Source organism: Teleopsis dalmanni, chromosome 2, assembly GCF_002237135.1.
Source record: "Teleopsis dalmanni isolate 2A chromosome 2, ASM223713v2, whole genome shotgun sequence".
Classification (NCBI taxonomy): Eukaryota; Metazoa; Arthropoda; class Insecta; order Diptera; family Diopsidae; genus Teleopsis; species Teleopsis dalmanni.
Genome location: NC_051847.1, coordinates 136,739,193 through 136,767,184, shown reverse-complemented (window position 1 = coordinate 136,767,184; position 27,992 = coordinate 136,739,193). Strand labels below are relative to the sequence as shown.

General features: G+C 28.9%; 1 protein-coding gene across 1 annotated transcript in view; it reads left to right on the top strand.

Annotated features, from left to right (window-relative positions):
• The first annotated feature begins 412 nt into the window (after nucleotides 1–412).
• The window catches only part of LOC119685755 (DNA replication licensing factor REC), a 58,524-nt gene continuing 30,944 nt past the window's right edge, over nucleotides 413–27,992 (top strand). The window contains exon 1 of the mRNA XM_038100133.1: nucleotides 413–601. The gene's annotated coding sequence lies outside the window, so the exon portion shown is untranslated. The remainder of the gene's footprint in view (nucleotides 602–27,992) is intronic.

The following is a 27,992-nucleotide window of genomic DNA, read 5'->3' as shown; positions in this document are numbered from 1 at the left end:
AAAAGTTACTCGTTAAATAACAATATTCAGCAATGGTAGATAATGAAAAGATTACGTAAATATGTTTACTGAAAACTAACTTAAGTTGCAAATTATCGCATTACCCAATACAAATATTCTAATAACATTTATTTGTTTTATAAATTAAATTCAATTATATATTTTTAATTGAAATTTATTAATAATTTGTATTCAACAAATTTTAATCTTCTCTTACTAATTGCTGCAAAATCTGTCATTGCTGGACGACTTTCCCGTCTACAACTCCACCGCGTGCCATTAATTCTGTACTGAGTTGTACCCAACAAATCCAATCTAAGCAAATTTTAGCACGAGCTTATTTCCAAATATATTTCAATCTTTTGTATTTTTTTTTATACTTTTTTCAGTGTAAACGAGTTAACAGAATCAAATTCCAAAGTTGCTGCTAAAGTGACAATTACTCGAAAGCCATTAAAATAAGAAGTGGACTACCTTCAGAGCGGATTCTTGTTTATCGGGTTCTTAAACCGGCTAACCATAAATTATAAACGGCGGCCACAATTACAACAACATATCTCAACACTAATTTCTAAGACACGAAATTTCTAATCTAACTCAAGTGAGTACTGAAATAATCAATTAAAAATTCTTATGTGGGCAAAATATCGTAAAAAGTAACCGAGTTTTATTGAATTTTTTAATTTATTTTATTACTGTTTTTATTGTTTAATTTTAAATACCGTTTAAAGGTAAACAGAACAGTATTTGAAAAAATTTTTAATCTTTTAATTAAATTCATTTGAAGAATTTAAGCGGTACAGACTGCAGTTTTTATTCACAATTAATTCAAAGAATTGTCTTATTTTTCAATGAATTTATTAACTTTTTAATAATAATTGATTTCATTAAACCAACATTATTTTACGTAAATATCCTGTTTGCCTTGAGTAGTAAATAAGTTCCTGCAGTGGGTTGTGCTTAATAATACTTAGCCGATTTAACCGTTCTAATGTGTTCAAAACTATAAAACCACAAATAATGTTAAATACATAATAACACACAAAAGTGATTGTTTATTTTATATAAATATAATGTTTATACTCATATTGTATAATTAACTTATGGCTACTATTTATCAGTGCTTAGTACTTATTTCAGTCACAGTTTAACATACTAGTATGTGTATTACTCTGTTAGACAATTTAATATTAATTTTCTTAATCTTATTAAATAAAAGTTAACCATATATGCGTGGTCTATATATGCGTGGTCTTCAGTGTAGATATATATCACTTGTCTTATAAGTAAACTATGAAATTTAAAAATTTATATGGAGAGGTTTGTAAAAGTGGTTAACTACAACAACAAAAATTCTTTTTATATTATTTTAATCCATTGAATTTTTGACTAATAATACACTACTTTTCGAAACCTGTATACCAACTATGCTAGTTTCTATGAAATATAATAGTCACTTCCGTCAATAAATTACAACTTACCATATGTTAAAAATTTTAATATAAGATAGGAAAAGAGCAATATTTCTGAAATTCACTTTTTTTTGTAATAATGTCTGACATTTATGGTATGTAGGTATAATTTACTGATAATTTTATTATATTTGGAATCCGGCTAGCATAGTATGCATATATTAATACCTTTTATTGAATTAAACTACGTAAGCTCTTATAATATCGCCGCTGAATTCACTGCAAATCTTGTGAATCTGCAGAGAATTTATCGAATGAAAGTTTAACAAATTTCAACTTTTCAAATTTCTTTAATTAAATTTACTGAAGATCCTATAATCTATACAGTACAAGTTATTATCCAGTTCAAATAAATTATTTCCAATACCAGTATTTCACTTAATTTAAGCTCCGAATTATCTTCTAGTTTCAGCTCTAATTAGATTTACTGAATGCCTTGAGATATATATATGAGACGTTGGTAGCTTGTTTGTTCAATTTTATGTTATTTCTTTAAATTATATCTCCTTTCTGCCTTTTGCTGACCAATCGTCACTAATGGTGACTATTATCACTAATATAACTTAGTGAATATATCATCATCTGCTTATGACAAGTTGCCAGTCAGTTTAGCAAGCTATGTGCAATTAGCTTAAATTTATTATCTTTCATACCATTTATTGTATTTTCACCGTTAACTAATTACCTTGAAATTTGCCTAAATCTAAGTTTAATTGTGTCTTCATCAAATCTTTTATTGAATTATATCGCAACAGATCTCTTGACTCAAGCTCAAATTCGATTCACTGAAGATTATGGGACAAGTCGACAGCTTACTTATACAACCCAACATTGTTAGTTCAATTTATTCACAGAAAATTTACTTTTAATTTACTCTTTACTGTGATGAACTGTTATTATCATTTCTTAAAATGTATATCTTACACATTGATTATTCTTCTTATTAACAATATATAATATGTTCGTTGCTTAATGACTCAAGTTCTATTGAGATAATTTCGTTATTAAAAAATCAACTTTAAAACTAATGCAATAGAAATTACCATTTTATGAAATAATATAAATTAATATGTGTTTAATAATCCATTGCTTCCTAAATATATGCTGTGCAAAAAGTGTCCAGTAGTTGTAGTATACATTAAGACCGAAAAGTTTTCGGAAATTCTCATTTAAAATTCGCGCGCTGTATATTTTTCGATATTTTAAGTTTATGTAGTTTGGCAGCAATTAAGGACAATTACTATGCCAAAAATGAGAGCGATCTGTCAGACAGTTAGTTTACGGCAGCTGTTGAAACCAGTTCACCTCAGTAGTGCGTTGCGAAAAAAACAATGGAAAAAAATATTGAACAAAGAGTTTGCATCAAATTTTGTGTTTCGAACGAAATTTCGTGTGCAGAATCGTTGCGAATGCTACAAAAGGCTTATGGGGAATCAGTTTTATCGAAAACTCAAGTTTATGAGTGGTACAAAGCCTTTCAGGACGGTCGTACGACCGTCGGAAGACATTTCGCAACGCACTACTGAGGGTGAACTGGTTTCAACAGCTGCCGTAAACGAACTGTCTGACAGATCGCGCTCATTTTTGGCATAGTAATTAAAGACAGTGCTGCCAAACTACATAAACTTAAAATATCGAAAAATATACAGCGCGCGAATTTTAAATGAGAATTTCCGAAAACTTTTCAGTCTTAATGTAAAACACCCGCGTAAAAACTAACAAGACAATAATAGCACCGTCCACTTCTTTTTCTACATTGAGTCGCTTTTAAGACCAGTTTATCACTGTTCCATTAGTTCTTGCTGTTGTACTCAGGCCACTTAAATTACATTATCACTTGTTTCAATTGGGTTGATCTAGCAAGAATAGTGATTTGGATTTTTTTAAAGTCAGGTCTCCTAACATGATACTCTTCCTTGGATTTGCTAACAATTCTCATATATCGTATAATAAAATTTGAAAATTATTTTATTCCTGATTCCTTGCTTCGGGGTAAAATATTTAACATCTATTATGTGCTTCTTATGTGTCCAATTTTATGGAGTTTTCGATTGGTAATCATGATAAAATCTTGAAGTCTACTTTTTTTTATTTTTGCTAATGATATCTATAACATCTTCATCTGAAGATTCGTCTTCAGATGGCAATGCATTTGCAGTCAAATGACTATTATTTTGATTTTATTTCTTTTTTTAAAAAGACAGCACATGCGGAAACAAATCACATATGTGTTAAATATAAAACAGCTGTTAATTTCAGGGTAATCTTGCTGTTCTGGCAAAAAATCTAGAGTGTTATAAATTAATCTAGAGTGTTATACATTCGTCTCGAGTGTTATACGGATTTACGAATCGAAAATCAAAATTGCATTAAAAGTGAATCTCGATTATAGAAATTACCCAAGATGGACCAGTCGAAAACTTCATTAGAGTATTTGCTCATTCTAGAAAATAGTTCAATACTAAAAAGTAGATGAGGTCGATCGACACTTCGATTTTCGATTGTTTAGTAAAAAGATTAATTATTAATTATTGTAAGACTTTTACCTCATGCATATTTTGTAATATTAAATTGTTCTATTTGTTAAACATACGAATAGTAATTACTTTAATTTAACTAATAACCAATTACCAATAAAGCGAAAGTTTTGATTTCAATTTGCAAAATTTGCAAAAATCTATCAGCCAAAATGACAGGAAGTGAAAAATTGAAAACTGGAAATAAAAACAAATTTTTAAAATTTATTACTTTTACCAAAAATTAAATTATATAAAAAACGTTTACAAGTTTAGCGAGTTGGCAGCTTCGAAATTGTACAAATAAGATAATAGCAAGTGTATGATACAGACAATCTCTAAAACTGCTATTTAAAATAAGATTACATTTTGTGAATAAGGAAGAGTGAGACTGGTAGAAAATGGTGCAATACTCAAAAGTTGGCAGTTTTTTGGTGAGCTGCATTTTAGTGCAACTCAAAGAGCTTAATTAAATCGGTTTACTTTCAATAACTTTACTAAGTGCATACTCGTACTCGCACTGCATTTAAATAGTGATTTATTGTGACTAAACTATGTTTTTAATAATTATGAAGCAGTAAACTTGAAAATCGCCAAAACGATTACTGCATTTTTATTAAATTTTTGGTGACTTAAACAAACCAGATAAGCCAGTAATTATAATGCTTAAAGCATACATACCCACCATTGCTGTCATTGATTTATTTCTAAAATATGGCAAAATGCCTTGTATTTTTCGGGTGTGTAATGACTTAACTTAAAATGACACATTTCCTGCGCTCTAATAAATTATTTATAAACTAGGCTGATCAGGTAAGTGGGAGTTTCAAATAATCTTAATAATCAGTTATAATTGCTCTCTCTTTTCTATAACAATTAAATTAATTAGTATTGTAACTAAATAAAAACGAAAAATTATTTATGTTCGAAAATAGCTGGATTTCAATGTCTCTACCAACAGAATCTGGTATAATTTACATACTATTTAAGCCTTGAATATGAAGCTGAAAATCCATTTACATACAAATAGGAAAAATAGATTAAAATAATTAAACGAAATCATCCCAATGGACATTGGAATCTATATTCCAATTTTCATTCCTCAAATAAATGTTCTCTTTTTTGGCTGACGAAATTCTAGTCCTTTCATTTCTGCAATAAATCTACAAAATCATGAAATCAGTACCTTATCGAATAGTACAGTAGCAACATTCAGTATGGCGCATCGAAATAAACAATAAAAGCTAGTCAAGCAGTCTTTAACTTAACTGAGCTCAGTGAACAATCAATGTAATCAATTAAATTCATTAGTTGTGGTCTTAGACTACTGAAAAAAGGAAGCAAATGTTGTGATTGCAGTAGCCAGACAAAGGTTAACATTCTAAAATGGAACTAATACTGATCTTATTGGGAGATATTTAAAAACAATTTTCAAATCAATTTCATGAATTGAATTAATTCCAATACAATAAAATCAGGAATTGTTTATTTAGATTAATCGCGAAAATTTGAAGACACAGAAAAAGCCAAGACCCTACTACACATACGGAGGTCAGTATTTATATTTTGACCTTTGGCAATAATGATTGTTGTCAAATGTCATCTGACGTTTCCATACCAAATTTAGACAGTAATAAACATAACTTACCTTAGACTTTTTGTCAAAAGAGCGTTATTTGTGCTAGTCATATTTACAGTGATTTGTAAATTGAGCGTTCGCAAAAAAATGGAATTAAGGCTAGAAAATTTTCGGGTGATGATTTATTACGACTTTTGACGTGGATTATCAAGACAAAAGAATATCGATCAACTTGCTTCCACATTTGGCGGTGATGTTCCATCCTTCGCCACTATGAAACACTGGTACAATGATTTTAATCGTGGCCGGAGTTCGCTCACTGACGAAATTCGTGAAGATCGTCCAAAATCAGTTGTTGTGCCAGAAAACATTGATGCTGTGCAAAAACTGATAATGCAAGATCGTCATGAGACATACTGTGATATTGAAGAAACCCTAGTATTTAGTTCCACCAGCACACCAATATATATAAAATATTGCACGATCACTTAGCCATGAGAAAGGTGTGTTAGTTTTTTCTTGTTGGAACCCCCATTATTTGACAAAATCTCGAAACGATGTTTGTGTCAAGAAACACAATGACAGTGCTTCAAAAGACGTATATAAGATTGCAGCAGGCGACGAATCAATTCCGAATGGTAAACAACCATTTGTTATATTGAATACCGGAAGTCTTCAGTGAAATACGGAAAACAAACAAGAGCCGTCGGATCATTCTCCATCTCCATCATGGCAATGCGAGTGCTCACACATCTCGTCTAACAACCGACTACTTGTATTTGAATCTTCGAAAAATCGAATTGATAGGTCAACCGTCACACAGTCCCGATTTGGTGATTTGACACCCAAGACTTGTTCTTGTTCTTGAACGTCAAAAATAAATTGCGAGGACAACGAGTTTTGTCGGCGGAAGAAGACATTGCTGCATTTAAAAGCCTTGTTTTGGATGTGTTTGAAGAAGATTTAAAAAATGCTTTGACGAATGGTTCAAACGCATGCAAAAGTGTATTAATCATAAAGGAGCATACTTCGAGAAACAATAAAGCAATTTTCAACGACAAGTTAGTTTGTCATTATTATGCTGAAAATATAAATAGTGATCCTTATATATAAAATTGCTATTTATTATTATGTCGAAGTTAACAAAACTGCAAACCTTGTAAACCGTTGCAATATATCTTTGCAATGCTCATCGACATGCACTAAGAAGTTACACAAATAATGTTTTATTTGATTAATTATTTGTCTGATTGTTTTGCACAAAAGCAAAATTTATATATAAAAAAATTTATGAGCAAGTTAAGGTATAAACCTTTCAACCTAATGAAAATCGCAAAAATCCATCTACATCCTTTTTTAAATATTTTTAAATCTTTTAGTAATAGTTTTTAATTTTTTGTTTTAAAACTAAATATCTGACCTACTCCCCTTCAACTCCCCACTCAAGCATATTTTCTTTCATCTTATCTTAGCTTTATAATTTGATTTGTACTGTACAGTAGTTTTTTTACTATTTTAAATCTATTATGGATATCATAAAACCAAGTTCATAGTTTCAACACTAATCATTCAAACCCCTCGTAAACCCCCTTTGAAACCCAAATGTAAAGATTTTCATTCATTTCCTAAGTTCCGTTATGAACTTTAATCGCACTTTCAAATACTAGAGACCTTGACTTTCATTTAATTTGCTTTGAATTTGTTTGGTATTCAATTCACTTAAGAGGTATGAGTATTTTAATTACATTTTTTTGGCAATTAAATTTTAAAAATTTTTCATTTTCTATTTTGATACAAAATTTTTATTTTTGTTATTATTTTTTCATCGTTGTTTCTCTTTCACTTTTCGAAACCGCGAAGAAAGTTAATGTTTACCACGCAAAACTTAAAAAAATTAAGTGCGCAAAGCACAAAAAATGAGCCTCAAAAACAAATCGTTTACACAAAACTTATTTTTGTGTAATCATTTTTTTCATTTATATTTATTTTTTTTATTAAGACTAGTCTTTGTTATTTGCTCTGAAGTAAGTTTGTATAAGTTTTTTATATTTTTCTGAATAATTTTTACGTTTTTCTTTGGAAATAAGTCCGACATCTCGGTTGACATTGTGTTTTTTATACAAAACCAAGTATGTACACTACAATGTGTTGTTTGAAGAAGTGTGAGGCCTCACAGGTACTCGTATATAAACCTTAAGTTGAAAAGTTTAAATTTCACTTTTGACAAAGATGAGTCAAAAAATAAATATCAATTATACTAAAAATATATTTCTTCTAAAGATAATATTTATATATGTATTGTTGAATATATATATTGATTTTGTTAATTTTTAAAATTTTACTAGCAAAAATATTAATATATTATTTGTGCAATAATATTGTATTATGGAATACTTTTATAAATTGTTAAAAGTACATTTTAAATAATAATGTACAATAAAATATAATTCTTTAATAAAAATCGTAACAAAAATTAGTAAAACTTATAATATAATTGATACTTTATACCAAGAAGGATCTGACTAATATTTGTAATAACATTAGAAAATATGGCTATTTAATGGAAACTGAATAACCACCGGTTATTTTAAATTTAAGCGTCAATCTATATTGGGTTTACTTTAGAAAAACTTTGTCATGTGTAAAGTAAGTTCTTCAATTCATCAATTAAGCTTTTTTATAACCCGCAAACGATCGGATAAGTCTTCTATCAAGTATTAAATTAAGTTTCAGAAATAAAAAAAAAATTATGTTCGCAATATCAAGTGAGTACAGTACTTAGTCATTGACCGATTCTTGAGAAAATGTTCTTGCAAATTACTATATAAAAGAACATTTGAAATTATAAATTTTAAATACATTTTTCAGGAAATACACACAAACGGTATTTTCTATTTCACATATCTCCTTTAGATTCAACAGTGGTTTTCGAGACAGATATCTGAAATTATTTCATCCTACTTGCCGATTCTTCAGAGTAAAATGTAATGATGCGTACTCAACACTTGAACTAATTAAAGCCGGAGTACCGCAGGAAAGTATAGTTGCCCAAATTCTGTACTTAATTTACATAGCCAACTTACAAGTTCCACCAGAAAGTGTCATTGCAATTTTTGAAGACGATACAGCAATCCTTACTACGGAAAATACCATAAAGAAATCAACAGAAGGAAAATTATTAATCAAATTATAAGTTGAACTAAAAAATGAAAAAATGATCTCAACCAAACGAAATCCGCTCATATAAATTTCACAAACAAAAAAATCAACTATATGCCGAATACCATCTTAAATATAGCTAAATACTTTGTCATAAACTTAAATGCAAAGTTGAAATGAAAAGCACATATAAAAAAACGAGTTAAGCTAGAATCCAAATACAAAAAATTATATTGGCTTCTTGGGAAAAAATCACCTGTCTCTCAAAGCAACAAATTATTGATATACAAGCAAGTCTCAGCTCCGGTATGGACTTATGGTATCCAGTTATGAGGATGTGCACCGAAATTGACCATTCAAATCATTCAAAATTTCCAAAACAAAGTTTTAAGAAATTTAGTCAACGCTCCGTCGTTCATTAAAAATACTGACCTTCAAAAACGGTTACAACAGCACCTACAGAAGCAGCCCACCATCTGTCTAATACATCTGGCCTGCTGAGGAGACTTAAACGAATTAAACCTTTAGATCTACTCCCCAACTAGTAGTCTAATAATAATTTAGATTACTACTACATCAGCACTAAGTCTTTGACAACTTGACAAATGTAAAACGTATTGTAAAATGCAACAAAACCGCTTGATAGTTCTCAGCACTTGAACTAGTCGTAGTTAAATGAAATATGTATTTATATAATATTATTGTACGTATTGTGTTTCAAATAATAAAAACAAAAACATCTTCTTTCTAATTCGCTGGGAAATCATATTTTTGAAAAACAAAGGTCAATATTTATTGCTCAAAGACGACATTTTGTATACTGAATACAAAATTCAAAAATCATATAATTGATAAATGCTATAATAGTTTTTAACTAATAGAGCTATTTTTGTGGTCTCTTTTTATTGTAAAAAAAGATTTTGTTTATCTAAAACTAAAATGAACGGCCCCTTAAAGACGATATATGAAATATATTTTAAATACTCAATCAACTAAAAAAAAGCTTAAAACGCCTTTATCAGATCAGGCGGCTAATCCTGATAATGTAATAACCAGTCATGCGTAATTTTGGTTTCGTCGATTTCGTTCCGGTCCATTCCGTTTCGATGTCGAACTACACCACGCACTAGAAGGCCAATTACCGAAAATATCGATAAAATCGTGAAAATTGTAGAGTTCAACCGTCATATAAGCACTGTTTCGATTCCTCAAGAGCTAAATATTGCACAAAAAGCCGGGACCGTTTAGAACCGTTTGAATAAGGCTGAACACAAAAAGAAGCTCGATGTATGGGTGCCACACGAGTTAACGCAAAAACACCTCATGGATAGAATTTATAACTGCGAATCGCTGCTGAATCACAACAAAATCGAGCCATTTCTGAAGCGGTTGGTGACTAGTGATGAAAAGTGGTGACTGATCATTTACGACAACCGAAAACGGTAATGTTCGTATCGCAGTGAGCGTGCTGAAACAGTAGCCAAGCCAAGAATCATATACTATGAACTACTTCCCTCTGGCAAAACTCTTAACTTGGGAATGTACTATCAATAATTGGACCGTCTGACCGTCTGAAGGAAACAATTGTTTGCAAACGGCCAGCTTTGGACGATAGAAAAGGAATTGTGCTCCATCAGAATAACGCCAGGTCACACACATTGTCAATGACTCGCCAAAATCTTTGGAAGCTTAGTTCGAAAGTTCTTATGAATCTACCTTTCATATAGTCCAAACCTGGCTCCAAGTAATTACCATCTGTTCCTGTCCATGGCGAACAATTTTTCTGGTGAAAAATTCGCTTCAAAAAAGGTTTGTGAAAATCGACTGTTTAAATTTTTTTACCAATAGGAACGACGACTTCTGTAAAAGAGGCATAATGAAATTACCTTAAAAATGGCAATAAGCTATAGAACAAAACGGCGCATATTTGACCTAAATTTGACTTTCAATTTCATGCAAAAATAATGGATTTCTTTTTAGTGCACTTATTATATGCCATAGGGATGGTAATTTAAGCTTCTTGAGTTCAGAATTTGTGAAATATTAAGATAATTAAGATTATATTAAAATTGTTTACATCCATCTGTTTAAACATTCCTTAGATCATAAAATCACTTTTTTCATTTATGCATTATTATTGAAGGGATATTGAGATAATGGATAATGCACTGCGACTTATAAGATCTATTGTGTCCCTTAGTCGGATTAGAGTGTTTTTCCAAGTTCGATTTCTTTTATGAAAAATAGTATAGTTATAGTCGTTTATGTAAGTTTAAAAGGAATTAATTTCTAGACCAACTTATAAACTAATATACCTTTATGTGTTTATAAATATTTTTTTCAGTTTTTCGTTTGTTTCAAAACCAAGATGAATTTTGATAAAATCTATAAGAATAGTAAATAAAAATAACTTCAAATAATTGACTATTTCGTATATATATTTATTATTGGTGAGGTTAAGTTAACACAAATATTTATAGTTTTACTTAAGGTAAACAATTGAAATTGTCCCGAAACGAAATGATAGCAAAATTACGCCACTAGGCCAAGTTCACTCGCGCTTCAAATGTTATGAGGATTTTTCATGCCTGCTTTGATTTGAGCAATTAACTTTGCAATGTTCAATATAAATATACTTATAAAAGATACAAACGAGTATCTATAACAAACAGTAATAAATATGAACATTAACTGAACATTTAAGCCACTAAAGTGTAACTATTTAAGTCAATTTCAGATAACAACAAAATCTTTTCGACACAGTCTCTAAAGAGCCGTGTTAAGCAAATGTTTACTGACTAAACAAATTTTAATTAATAAAAAAAAATTCAAAATTTGTGTGCAGTCATATATATTAAAAAAATAAAATAAAATTAAATACATTATAGAGACGCTAAACAATAAACATTAAAATATTGCTATAAAATCTTTAATAAAAGCAAAAGATACAAAGTCAGTATCTGTGCTTCTTTCACGGATTTTCAAGGTCGAACCGTATGAATATCAAATCGAAAATCAAATAAATTTGATTTGATATTGAAAGGCAGCGACTGCAAATGTGTTACTGTGTGATTATTAAAACGTTTTTAATAACATTAAGAGTCATTCGATTATATCTATACTATATATATATTCATCGCATAATCGCAAGACCACAGTTTAGAAATATCTTTTTATTTATCATTTTTTTATGCAAATTCTTGCTTGGAGAATTCCATTTTCTTTTCATTAAACATTAAGCAGAATGCGAATCACAGTTATTGTGGTTCTTTAAATGAGACTTAAACTTTATTTATGAATTCTTCACTCTCTTATATCACTATAATATAAGTTGTTTTGATTACAACATTTAGTTAACAATAGTATGTATAGCTTCAGATAACCTTTGTAACGGTCAATTGTTTTTCATTTGTAAAATTGAAGTTGGCGTAACAGTTATTGAAATATTTGGTTCCACTAACCAACGCATTTCATTCAAACATATGATGAACAATATCGTAATAAAAAACAACTTTATTAAGTAATTAAAGTTCCATTCAATACATTTTTCAAAATTAATTTTCAACAAATTATAAGTTTAATGAAAAAATTAAATTAATAGCGTAATAAAAAAATTATTTTTTGATCACCAACTGTATCCGCAGTTTCCACATATGTACGATTTTAAAAACTTGATTATTTTTGATTTGATTGCTTTTGCTTTATTTAACACAAAATAAAAACAAAATCAATAACAATCCTACAATTAACTGAGATCTATCTATGACGCATAAAATGAAGTACTATCTAACTAAATTCATGTCCTAAGCAATACCATTACTTTTCTGTAACTTTATTCCGCAAAGACTATAAACTACTAATTTGTGCAAATTTTAGTTCATTACAAAATTAAAACAAAATAAATAATATAAATAAAATAAATTAAATAATTAATATAAATAATTTTATAAAATAAATAAATATAAAATTAAATAGTTCTATGATAAGTTGAGAGCTATCCACAAACAAAATAATGTTTATGCCATACCTATATGCTTTATACTATATATTTGATACTATATTTTATACTATATATTATACTATATATATCACGTTGGAATTTTTACCAATGAAGCTGCAGACGAACTTGCCCAGAAATCGCCAACCTCGCTACTTATAAACAAAGAACCATTCTATGGCTTGGAAAGAGGTGAAATCGCAAATATTGTCTTCAGCCTAAACAGTTTGAGTCTAAGAGTATACATCTAATTAAAAATAATTTAAGAATCATTACAGAAATTCTGACAGAACATTATAACTATTACCTTATAAAACTGAAAATGTAATCTAATGAGACTTGAAGTTTTTGCACACTGGTGCAAAAACGAGATAGTACCTAGGTGAACACCTTATATCGGATGAAGAAATCAAACTCTGTAATGAAGGTTCATTTAAATTGCATTTAAATGTAAGTACACTAATAAATAAGTTACATGATGTTGTTGTTGTTGTAACCCGCCGGGATCTGCTTGTGAAGTCCCTTTGGGAGGTGTTGAACGGTACTTGGTCGTCGTAGGTGACGAGTGGCTCCGGTACGTGGACCCGACCGTTCTTGATCGATGTATGTAGTTTTTTTCTATCTTGAATAATAAATTTAGATGACTTGTCCTGATACTAATATCTCTATTGGATTATATGATCAATTGTATTTATTGAAAAGTGTTTGTTTTAAGCAGACTGTAGTTGCTTTTCTGTTTATTAACGATTATTATTTATTTGTTATATTTTTGTAATTTGTAAACTTCAACATAATTTTATTGGAAAGGTTTGGAATACTTCTAATACACAAGTTTTATCTCGATGAAATAATACGAAGAGAAACAAAAACCTTTCAATTTTACAATAAGTTAATTTAATGACGTTTTCGATTGAATTCAATCTGATTTTAATATAAGTTTACTCTAGATCTGTCAATTTTGATGCCCAATCGAACATTTTTAGAGTAATATAAAATTTTTGTTGTTGTGTTAGTAAATAAATTAATTAAATTATAATGCTTAAACTAACTTCATTTTCTGTGTAGTTATACAGTGTAATTATGACAAAATCTTCTACTCAAATAGTATTAGATTAAAAAATATATATTTATCTGGAGACTCGTCGCGTAAGATAACAATACATTTGCAACAAAATATGCTATTATTTTGATTTTATTCCTTTTTTCAAAACGATAGCTAAATATAAAAATATAGAAAACAGCTATTAATTTCAGGATAATCTTGCTACTCTGGCAAAAAATCTTGTGTGTTATAAATTAATCTCGAGCGTTATACGTTTCATCCCAGGTTTACCAATCGAAATTGAAAATTAGACTAAAAATGAATCTTGATTAAAAATGTTAGATCAGATTTACCAATCGAAAAGGCCATAAGTTAATGTTTTGTACAATATCTTCGATCTTACTCCTATAGACCATCATGGTTTGATTCAAAAACACAAACATTTTCTGTTATTTCTAAATGTTCTCATACCCTATTTTTAAAACTATAATAAAAAAATTTTAAATAGTAAACATTGTAAACACATTCGATTATTAGTTAAACAATCTTCATAGGATTATGATATGTCATACATCAAAACAATTCATATCCAAAAATATTTCGTCACATATGTAAATAAACAACACTTGTTTGTCAAAATAATTTTAATAAAAATTAAAAAACAATTTCTTGAAAAACTGTAAATCAATTCAACTATGATTACGAAGATAACCCCTCTAGCAATTTTGCACATAACGATCTCATTGATGACTGAAGGAGTCACGGTCACTTGTATAACATCAACTCAATTCAAAAAAGTCTCTTTCGATCATTCAAAGCAAAATATTTCTTTCCAAAAATTTTTGATTGCCATTCACATTTTCTGTGAAAAAAAATATCCGTAACTAAATTCAGTAAACGATCAACATTTGACGACAGTCTGTTCCGCTCATTTCCTCAATAAAGCTAAAAGTGCAATATCAAAAGGTAAAAGCACGAAACCAAACTTATTAAAAGTTTTTTGAAGCTATCAAATCTTTAAATTGAACTCGTAATAAAAAATTGCCATCTTTTAATAAGAAAACTAGCCTCAGTTACATTTTAGTACGGGCATTTCATTGAGCCATTGCGCAGCTTCGCGTATCAAATACATAACAAGTTGACGTCACTTTTTATGAACAATAATTTTTTTAAGTGTAGTTGCAAGTTTTTTAATGCATAATGTTCCACTATTTGCCACATATTTTATTACATGACATTGTCTTCAATTTTGTCTCCTATTTGTTTTTGTTTTCTGGTGCGATGATATGCAATATCTGTTAATTCCAGCAATACCGGTGCGGAAACTACCTGTATCGGTAGCTGTAGGTGCATTGACATTTTACCTGATATCTTGGCAGAATTGTTAAGTGTCCGATGCTATGGCGGTAACAATTTAATATTATGGTTTATATAAAACGGTGCATATACATTTTATCTGCATCTAATGTACTTAAAATACATCTTAGTTTTTTTTTAATGCACAAATGACTGCAACTCTGGGTGCATTCACACTTTTTGTGATGTAGAAAGGGAAAGTCATTTTGATGGATATCACTCACATATACGACAAGCAAATGACAAATGTTGTATTAAAGTTTGAACAAATATATTGTTGTTGTATGTTATTATTATTATTATTAATTTTAGAATAATATATCATTCACTTCATCAAGACCAAAACCTCATTAAATGTGAAAACTTTGTGTAGGTATTTCATCATACTAAAACAACAATCGTGATGCTTTATAACTAATCTATTTTACCGCTGACATTACTGATTACAGATTCTGACATTACTTCTATATCCTTAGAATTTAGTTACTAGTATGAAATTAATATTAAAAAAATTCTGCCAGGATTCCCTTTTACATATTTCCTTAATTTAATGGTCAGCTGAATAAGGAGTACTTGTGATACTCACATTAAGCTAATCGATACTCAGCTAAACTCTACGATGAAAATAATAAGTCAAACTCAAAAGACTGTACTTTTAGAGTCGTTACCAATCTTATGCAATACGGTTACCTCGGAATTTAGAATTTAGAAACCGGCCTTTTCTCGATGAAAACAGTATCAAAGCTTTGAATGCTACCTCTTTAAAACGGCTTTTATTTCCTCTTTATGGTTTTTCAAAACCAAAAAGTAAGCAGGCTTTTTTTATTAAAACGATAAGGTGCTTAATATATAAACAATGAATACGTACTTAACCAACTGATTACGTTAAACATTTAAATCTCGAAGCCCTACTAAGCCTCTAGCCAAAAGTCTATATGCAGGTATAGATTCTAAATTAACGAAGAACGACTCGTTAGCGAATCAAACTTTCAGAGGTCTAACTTACTGTTCTCACTAAATGGCGACGAATTTGAGCTTAGAACTAAAAGCATGTTGCAATTCAAATATGTTAGACTGCTTAGATCGACGACAAGTGCCAACAGAGCAATTGTAAAATGGACTCTAAAAAGTGATCTAAAGTCTATCACTCTTAGGATTTAAGATTGATTGCTTTTCAACAAGGGCGCAATGATCGATCTTCATGTTATAACTCTTCCAGCTATATTTAAGTTAAAAACATATTATTTATCTTATATATAAAAATCTCGTGTCACGGTGTTTATGTTTAAACTCCTCCGAAACCGCTTGACCAATTATCATGAAACTTTTTGTGTATATTTGGTAGGTATGAGAATAGGTCGTAAAGTATATTTCATACCGCTAAAGTGATTAGGGTGTCCCTATTCACAAAAATGTCAATTAAATACATTGAATTAAGAAAACGAGTTGTTGGTGTTATTATCGGCGATCATCGCGTACAGAGTTCAATTCCTCTTTCTATCACCCATCCCCACACACCTACAATACATTCATTATCATTTATTTAAAAAAAAAAAAATCAGTAGAAATAATAACGTTTGGCTGGTTATCTAGTATATTATACTATTTTAAGTTTTTAGTAATTCATCATTTTTTTGTTATTCTACAATTGTGCATTCTCAAGATATTATAGTATTATGTTAAAGATGTTAAATGTTTTTGTACAAAATATCTAAAATTTCCTTTAATAAAATTGTTGACCATATAAAAGTATCCAGTTCTTGTGGCTAAACTAAAGCTCACTAGGTTTTAAGTCTATTAAAACCTAGTATACAATTATATATTCATTTTATATATATTTTTGTTCAGATATTAATAATATTTATATAGTCGATGGTAATACGAATGAAACAATTAATTATGAAATTAATATAAACTATGTTGATATAAAAATTAATAATAATGTATTATATATACTCTGCTATGAGTAGTAAGAATCCATAAATGTTTTGACCTTGTGAGTACGTGTTTTTAATTGCAGCTGTATCTTATCGCATTAATTAAAATTTTAAGCAACAAACTTTTGTTCATATTCAATTCATTTTTGATTTTACCAGAAGACAACAGAGCTGACAATATAAATACTAGTTTGCAGATATGCGTAGGTGCACTCGTATTATTGCCGCTTCCTGTACTTCAAAGAACTTCAAATAAACAAGCGTAAATTTTGCGCTAAAGTATCTATAACCATCAATGTTGTTAGATACATTATGATTGTTTGTGGCTTTGGCTTCAGAATTGTGATGAGTACGAATAATTGTGGTTTATGCATATTTTGTTACAATTGAGTGAGCGAGTATTGAAAGTACATAGAATAAGTACATAGTTCATCGGTAGAAACGAAAAACCTATTAATTATCTAAATTCGATGGAATAGATTTAGTTTACATTCTTCTACCTTAGGGGTTCTTGCGAAGATTGTGGTAGCAAAATGGTTGTTGTGGTACACGGAAACTTACCTGATTGCCTGTCACTGCAACCAACCAACATAGTATATATATATTCATTATGGACAGATAATTTAGGGTTGCAGAGTTAAGTTATTGGTTGTTATAAATATAAGATTTCTGCTGCGATAAAGTCTGTCACTCTGATATTATACACCAATGAAAGATTATAAACGTATAATATAATTTTAGAACTGCTGATGTATTGTAGTTCTGATATGAATCAGTGTATTTTTTGTTATTTCATTTTAAAGTGACAGTCATATGAGAAATTTACAGTTAATTTATATTCAGTTAATTTTGTCGTTTACCAGAATACGATGTAATCTACATCAATTACAAAGTAAATCCCTTAGCTTCAGTTATGCATGCAGTTAATGCTTAACTTAAAGGCAAAGCGTTTTTTTTAGAGTTTTATTTTTAAATTGGCATCACTGATTTTACCTATACCCATTTCATGATTAACAGTTAATTAATGTATAATAAATTTCACCATTTTTACACAAAAAGAAAACTAGACATGCTTTATGAGTAGTTGAAATCATTGGTTAATATTTTTTCTATAATATTGCCCATCGAAACATTGCAGTAATTAAAGAGAACCATTGGATCATGATTAATAGCTTTTTTGTTTATTGATGAAACGGTATTAATGTGCAATATCCTTGTTTGAGTGTAATGGTAATGCGAAGTACGCTTCACACTTGTGGGATGTCTGTAGTTCCCTCTGAACTATAATTTATAGGATTAATGAAGTGATCAATTTAGTTAACAATACCGGATACATTGCATCACACGAAAGTCAACATTCGCAGAGTTATTTCAATTTTACTTTAATACTTTTAAATACTTTTAAATATTTTTCAATATTTCAATTGTTGTTATTCTAGAGCTGATGTGCCAATTTTTTCTATTTATGAGACAATTTCAAGATACATTGAAAGACAGGACTGTCTGGTATTATAATTTTTAAGCTATTAGAATTTGCTATTTGAATTATAAATTCTCTCTTATAGAATTCTGTAATTTGGCCATAGAATACAGAGCATGAATTTCATTTTACCAATTTTACTGAATTTCACAGATATATAATTTATATTTACCGGAAATACATCGAACTATATTTTTGATTTTTTCTGAGATCATAATAAGCAAGAGCTTGTCACCAATTGCATATGTATCTCTTTTGAATTTTAAAATACTTGTATCTTATAGCCTGACATATTAAAGATATCAGATTTCATATTAAAATTCACTCCATTTTGGTGCACTTATAAATTTCGTATCACTTTCAGTTACGATATCACCCAAACAAACCTCAAACGCGTGCACAACGCACTGACGCACTTGAACCAGTGCCAAATGTGTAAGTACACTTGTCCGTCCATTAAAACGAGTACGTCTAACTAACTGTCTCCGTAGTTCAGTTTCTCTACAGCAGTTCGTCTGTTACATTGTCTGGTATTTTGCTGTAAATGGCATATTAGTGCGTTTGGTGTCTAATATTTTCCCACTTTGAAGAGTGGTTACACTTCCTAAATTGTCAAGGCAATAAAAATGTTGCATGCTGCATATAACCACTTTGTAAGTATATATACATGTAGATACATATGCTCATTCGGCTTGAGATACTATTTAAATGTCTATGTAAACAAGTTTAAAAAAACACTTTAAGCAAATCGAATTAGGCGACTGTTTATAATTGAAGTGGTTTTCGGTTATTTGGTAAAACAGGTTGTTTTGCTGGTTACGGCTTTGGCTTATTTGCATGGTGGGCAAAGCTTTTGGCCAAATTGGCTAAAACCCATAAGAAAATTTGTTTTGCAGGGAAACTCGATGTATGTAGCAATGTTTTTAAAATAAAAGCAATTTAAAAGAAATTTTATTTTTAATTTACAAGGAGTACTAAAAAGTATATGCAGTCCATAACTATTATCTTCGTTGATGTTAGTTAGTAAATGTATATTCAAAATGTATGTATTATATTTTTTAGTGTAACAATTATATACATAAACGTGTAAAATTTGGTTTAAATAAATTGAAATATAGAAATTAATTTGCATACAATTAAACAGATGAACTGATAAGCAAATTGACGAACAGTCTGACAGCCATAACGACTTATAGCCAGGTAATCATATAGTACAAACAGAGATATGAACTTATGGCACATTCACACTGTCTCATTAAGGCGGTTTTGCTCCTTTCATATAAATGAGCTCATTATCAATAAATCAGCTCATTTAAGGCGAGAAATGTCGAATGCAACCCTTAAAAATTAATTTCCCACAAGAGAAATTACCAAAATTTGATGTGTTTATTATGTAATATGTAAAGAAAAAACAGCAGAGCTGTAAACAGAGTATTGCAGACAGAGTATTGCAGACAGTAAGATACAGATGAAAACGTCACTACTATATACATACATCGATGTATATATATATATACATATATGTTTGCAAGCAGATAAAAGCTTAAAAATCGGAGTCAATGCAACGTTTAAATGATTTATTTTGACTATGATACATTCTTTCTGGCGACGCAAATATTAATCTAAACAGAAAATGTTAACATTATATCTATATGAAGGGTATATAAACAAATTGCTACTAACTACATTTTTTTCAAACAATGTAAATATAAAAAAAATAATTACATAAATCTAGGTACACTTTTTAAACTTATTCTCACTTTTATTCAAAGCACACATACTCTGTCGACCTCTTTTCCACTAACTACTTTGTCATTTTGCTTACTCATTTCAGTTTCTAAATCAATCATTTCGTTATGCCTACACAGAGACATACCTCCGAGCCTATTAAATTCAACATTTAAGCGCATAATGATTTCTTAGTTGCATTGACTCTGATTTGTAGGCTTTTGTCTACTTGCAATTCTCTGAACTTTCGCTTTCGGGTGTACAAAAATGTCAACGTCATCGTAATTAGATCAAAGCAAAAGCTGACAGAGTAGTGGAAAGTCATTCCTATCAAGTGGATCGAAGTATATCGTTGCATTTAAGTATGATTAATTGAATGAATGGAATTGTTTTACAAATATTTTGCAAAAATAATGAAGGTCAGGAAACCATATTACATTCTAATGTAAATACTGGAAATTAAAGTCAATAGTCACTGTATGATTTTGAAAATATAAAATATCTTATATTGAAATGTACAACTTAATTCTGCTAAAATTTTCACTAATTATGTTCCGAAAATTATATTAGAAAACTCAGTAAATTAAAGTAATTTTTAGAAAAGTTAGAATAATAATCGAATAAACATAGAATAAACATTGATGGGTAGTTGAAAAAATAGATCCCAATTACTTAAAAAAAATTGTTATGAAATTGATTTTGCAGAACTGCTTCCATAGAATATAAACATTCATTATTTAATACATGTAGTTCTTAATAATGTGAATAATGTTTCATTCCAGAAAGTTTTATACCCTTTAGACACAAAAAGGTTATAAGGGTATGATATCCCTTATATTAAGTTTGTTGAGGTTTTTGTAATGCTTTAAAGGAAACATCGAAAACCCCTTAATATATATTAAGTATATATATTCTTAATCAACACTATCTGTCTATCTGTTTCAGTTTAAACTAGTCTCTCGGTTTTTTGAGTTTTCACTTTTATTTTTCGGCACTGGAAGTTGATCATTTACACGAAATTGGACCACTATATCAGCTGTCATCTAAACTGAATTATTGAACCTGAGTTTTCTTCTTTTTTAATAAAGATATTCGTGATATATCTTAAATATAACGAATAAAGATATTCGTTACAGAGTTTGTTTTTATCTTAGAAAATATATAAATATTGATTTATATGGGGTCATATATATATATATAGCTGCCATATCAACTACCAATGCAGACACATATTTTTTAAAAAAATTTTTTTTCTGATGTATGTACTTCAAATTTGGAACGTGAGTATTATTAATAGAATTCAATCTGTGTAATAAAAACTGGATTGATGGGTTTAAATTTAAATAAACAAATCGCATATAAAGCGGCGAATTTGGAAAATATTCTTAAAAAAACTTTTTACCAATTTAAAATATAGGTAAAAGAATAAATGTAATAAAAATTATATCGATGGGTTCAGTTGGGATATAGTTGTCATACAAATTGATACTTTACATTCATATTATTTTATATTCTCTATACTGCAATTTACACCAAAAAGTTAGTACCTTCATTTAGTCACAAACCGTTTTTAGTCGTCAGTAAATCATTCGTACGGCATAAATTATTCGCATGCTTTTTGGTAACCAATATGTTCCGGCAAAATTGATGTTTTTTAAACATTAACTCGATCCATGAATTTTGATAAGATTTTATTTGTTCCTTGATGAACTCGTGCTCAGTTTCTAAAAAAAAAATTGGGTGATCGCGAATTTCAGTCCCCATAACACTTTTTTAATCGCATATTCCATTCATGCATTTTGCCATGGAATAATAATCTTCACCATAAACTAGGTGCACGTTAGGTATATATTCAGTACATATATTTTTACAAATAATACAAAAATATACTGAGACTTTAAAATAATAACTCAGCTTCTATTAGTTCAAATATCATAATATTGTGACAGTACATCAGTGAAGATCACTTTATCGACATACGTATGTCATTGATTTCATTGTCAAATGAAAATTTCATTATAAATACCTTTTAAAAATAAATAGGTGCATTTGCACAATTCACATTTAACTTATGTATGGTATAATACAAAAACTTAAAATTGCATAACTATAAGCATTAAATGAATACCATACTTGTTGAAAGAATACTTACACTACGAGTATATTTAGCAATGGAACAAAATCGGTCTATATTTAAAGTTTAGAATAAAAGGTTGTGGAAACTGAAGTACTTGCAATGATATTGTATGAAAACAATCTAAATAATGAAATATAATTAAGCTCCACTCCAATTAATTAATAAATAAATTCATTTAACTCCTAGGAGTAGCATAGGGTCAAAGCTCCATTACAAGCTCCAATAAAATGACAGAATGGATATAACTAAAAGGTATGAAAACATGAAACCGGAATCGAACGAAGAAAAGCTGTTCATGATGGATTCATGAAAATTCATTTTTGTCATCCAGCAAAAATTGTAAGACCTTGTATAGGAAATTTTAATGCATCTATATTGCATTGTCAAATTATAATCTCCGCAAGACTCTCTTGATGGCTAAAAATTGAGCTCAAAAGAACTCTAAAAGATGACTCTAACATACTCAAAAAATAATAAAATGAAGTCGAAAAAATAACAAACTAAATTAACAAAATATATATTTTTTGAAATAAATGGATTTAATTTTGATTAAAGAACGCTAACATATATTTGACTAAGCCAATATTTGAATAAATTCTTCTTGAAATCATGCTTACGATTAATATAGGACTTGACTCTAAATATCTTTCGAGTAACCAAATATTATTATCCTAACTTATTTTGTGATATATGATAAAAGATATTTAAATGTAATTATTATCTGAAATTTTATTTATTTATTTTTATATATATTTGTTATATGAAATAACAAAATTTATTTCCTAGAATTTTTCGATGACATTGTTTTTAGTTTCCTTTTTTTTATTTTCATTTATTATTTGTTTTTAAAATATTTGGAAGCAATTCAACAAGAAACCACTCATTAATATTTATGTCAATTACACTATATAAAAATTGTGTTTATATTACATTTCAATACTAATATATATATTATGTGTGTCACACACTAAATTCACTTTGTTTTAAACGTTTGTGTCCGTATGACAACTGTATGTAAACTAAACTTACAATATCCTTTCCTCAAACAGATTTACTTTCATGCGGAAAAAGTTGCTCAAAAGGACAATAAAAACAGATAGCATTTAAATATTTAAGAAAAAAAATCATAAAATAATTATAGCAAACTAAACAAAAGATGTGTAAATTTAAATGTGACAAAGGTTAGCAAGTACACTGTAAAAATATTTTACTGAACAATTTTGCCAAAAAAAAAAAACTTCACGCGACAAAATTTTTTATTTTCTACAAATTCAGGAATTTAATTTTTCAAATATGCTAAATTTTTATAATTAAATTTCATAATTTTTATAATTTTCTTATATATAATTTATTTATTTAATTACAACATTTTATTTTTTCATATTGTCCTATTATACTATCATAACATTTAAATCATTTAAAGTTAAGATACTGAATACTTCCATAATTCTGAGGGTCATATTATGGTGTCTGACATATATCATATAGTCACATCGGATTAACGTGCAGACAATCAAATCACAATTTTTAATATCATATTGCACATATCTTGATACTTTTCAATTGCTCCTAAATTTCAAATCTTTTATAGTCATTATATCGGTATAGATACCAAAAGATATCTGGAGTATTATTAAGCCCTTCTGAGCTTAGAGTAGATCTTTAAGCCCTGTTGCGTCAATAAAAAGTAGTATGGAACCTACTTTACAGAGTTTTATTGCGTCTTCCGTAAGAATATACATTCCTAGGAACCTATTTCGTATGTGCATTGGTACAAGACATTCTAAGCGCACATGTGTGGCCGACTCCTCATTCTCTTCACAGAATCTACAGTTTGCATCCGTAAGTATACCCAGTTTTGTAAGGTGGTATTTTAGTCTACAGTGCCCTGTAAGGATTCCTGTGATGATTCTAAGTTTTTCTTTTGATAGGTTCATACAATCCTGGTATCTCTTCTTGTTATAGGTACCAATAAGTGATTTGGATTGTTTGAATCCTGGTATATTATTCCAGTAGTTCTTTTTATTCTGGTTCTCTTTTATTTTTATGAGAGAAAGGAGCGTATTATTACAAAAAGATTCCGGCCACATCATCGGTGTGGCTGCTTCTTTTTTGGCTAGATTGTCCGCGTATCTGGAGTATATATAATAAAATAAATTTTACAATCCAATACTATATATTATTCTTACAAACAACTTTACAATAATGCATTTACAAATCGCTATATAAACAGCTTAAGTAGAAAAGAAATTAGATAAAAACTTTCTCATATAGATACTACGGTGCTCTACGTAGTACTAACCCTCGCTATAGTCTTACTTTCTTTTTCATACTCAACAATATATTTAATATTCTCTAGAAGAGACATAAAATTTTGTTCTAGCTTTAAAATAAAAATAAATTGCTTTAATGAATATTGCAATAATAAATTATGTGTCCACTACATACTTAGTATGCTACTTAGTTACTTTAAGATTTACTCGTTTCCATTAACATAAGTTACTTATTGCAAATCAAATAGCTTTTATATGTCAGCAAGTTCTTTGAAAGTTGTAAAAGAGTTCTCATTTAATGTAATAAATTTCTTTCAATAATATATCACACAAAAAATTAAATATATAATTCATATATTAGATCATTTATATATATAAATACTTTATAAATGTATTATATATTCAATGAATAATAACAAAGATTTCATTAAATACTTACTGTGCCTTGCGTGTGTTTAAAGCTCAGTTGTTGTTTGTTTACATTTTACATGTAAAACATATGTATTTCTCTTATGGGAAATTTATTTTTAGGGGTTGCATACGACATTTGTAATCTAATTTTGCTTGCTTTATTTTTAAGTAATTTAAAAAGCACGGAAGCTCTTTGTATGGTTAATGAAATTTACTTGGTAAGTTGCACTTACTAAGTTAGCAGTGGGAACATACTACAATATACTACTACTACAATATACAATCCGGTTACGTTTATTATTACAGAACTCTCTTTTTAAGTTGTTCTTATTTTATGAAATCGATAATAAGATGTTTCAAGGAGTTCTATATTTTTCGACTATATCTTTTTTCTTTTTGTCACGTTTTTCTACTTTAATAATTTTATTAATACTTTCCGGGATTATCAACCGTTTCATATTTCTTTTACTCATGTTTGTGATTACAAATCGACTCCTTCAATGATAATAAGCACAACTCTATCATCACATTAAGGAAATTTACAATAATAAGAGCAGTTGTTAGCTATCTAAGTGTCGCCGAAAGTTAGAATCCAGTAATGTCGCGCAAGTTAAAAAAGTAACTGACTAAAGTATTTGAAAATATAAAGGCAAAACAAAAAATTCGAGTTGTGGAGATAATTTTAAAGGGAAGTGGTGAATTTTTACTTCGAGTTAGGGGAATTCGACTCATGGAGCTGTTGAAAATTCAAAGTTCGTACATAGGAGTTCGAGTTCTGGAATAATTCGACCCTTCTTCGATTTGCAAGTCCCCTACTTGGAGTTAGGGGAATTCCACTATATATTATATATTTTCCTGCTAGAAATCAAGGATAAACCATTTGCTATATTACAGTAATAATTTTAAAAATCTTATTACTTAAACAATCATGGGTAAAGTTATCGGTTCTAATATAATCGCCCAAAATTGTATCTTCTTTTAACTTTTATACTGATTGCTCATAAAGTACACGTCATTAGAATGTGTAAAATTAGAAAAGTTCCTTATATGTAAGTTCAGAATATATTCTTACAAAGCTGACTGAAATCTTTTAAAAAATTTCTCAGTGTATCTTAAAACGAACAACAATAAGTGGCTAAGTGCAGTTCTTGGCCTAAAGTGATTTAGCACTCATGTGCCAGTGTGAGTATTCATGAGTAAATTTATACACAATATTAGGCATGCGTTCAATTCGTAGTCGCAAATGCAAGTGAGACTATATACACATATGTTACGTACAAAAATCTGCATATCTGCTTCAGTTTTTATGTGAGTAGATGTGTAATTTGAGTCTACACTCAGCACTACAAATTGTTTGACTTTTCTGGCTATTGTACTTATTTTTTACGAGATGCTACATATAAGTGCATATAGTACTTACCCGAATGTATTTTACATTAAGTTCACAACATTGAACTAGTTAAGATAATGTACCAGATATTACTACACATTTCATCTATGTATTTTATTAAATAAATTATTACAAATGTATGCTTAGATTTTTAAAAGTTATGTTTTTCTTAATATCTCAACTGACAACATCAAGACTTTGTAGTGTGTTTTAAATTGGAAGTAGACTTCCATTATATCAGGATATCCAAATTCTAAAGTTTATTCAAGTTTATAAGAGTTCATAAACGTAAGATTATATTCCCTGAAACGTAAGAATATATTCGAAAAATATCACCATAAAAAAAGCAGGGTATTATTACAAAGGAACTAATGAAACTATTTAGAATTGAATTTTTATAAATATTGATTGGTATAGAATTCCAAAAATGAAAAATAACAATAACAACTAAAAGATTCGAGAAAAATGTTATAAAACTAATTCTAAAAGGTACAATAACATACATTTTGACTTAACTACTCAAAAGAGAAGCCCAGTATCCAATAATCGAAAATTCGATGGAGTGCAACTCATCCGAACTTATGATGCGCTTTGTCAAAATTATCATCGTCTTCGACCATAAGAGATAAATTGGCACCCTTACTACTTATACGATTGTAATGAATATCACAAACGTTTAACAATACTATAAAGAAAAAAGAAATAAAATAAATGAAAGAAATAAGAAAATGAGAAATAAAAGTTTTTATCAATTACATGTGGCATACATATGACTTTTCCCAACATAATCCGCTAAGTCTTCTACTTTTGTAATAAGATTCGCATCTGCTACTTTTGCGTAACCAGGTTTGCCCAAAAAGAGGGAAATACCAGTATATATTTCTTATATCAGTGCGGTGCAATATTGATTATATACAATATTATACATATATTCAATATATCAGTGGGATGATCTAACTTACAGACTTGATAAAATCAGTATATATTTCTTATATCAGTGCGGTGCAATATTGATTATATACAACATTATACATATATTCAATATATCAGTGGGATGATCTAAATTACAGACTTTATAAAACTCATTTATAAAAGTGACAAACGGATTGTAGGTATGATAGTTTTTTTCTATAACTTTTTCCAGTACGCCATATACCAAAATAGCTTATTGTTCAGACACACCTTAATTTCGTAAAAATCTTAATTTCAACTTCGTTTCAGCGAAATTAAGTTGTTTTTTCCATACAAAATTCAGTTTTGAGGTTAAAACGATATTAAGGAAAATGGCCTTAATTTCGTGAAACGAATGTTGAAATTAAGGGACATTTCAAATGCAACTATGCGTAAGATAAATTCTAAGCAAAAGATAAAATTGAGATAACGAAAAAGCGATATTTTTTTTAAATAAATGTCAATGACCTTTGAATTTAATAAAACTGGAAAATATTTTGAGAGTAGTGTAAATTTTTAAAAAATAAATAATTCCAAATAATAATTCACATACTTGAAATCTAC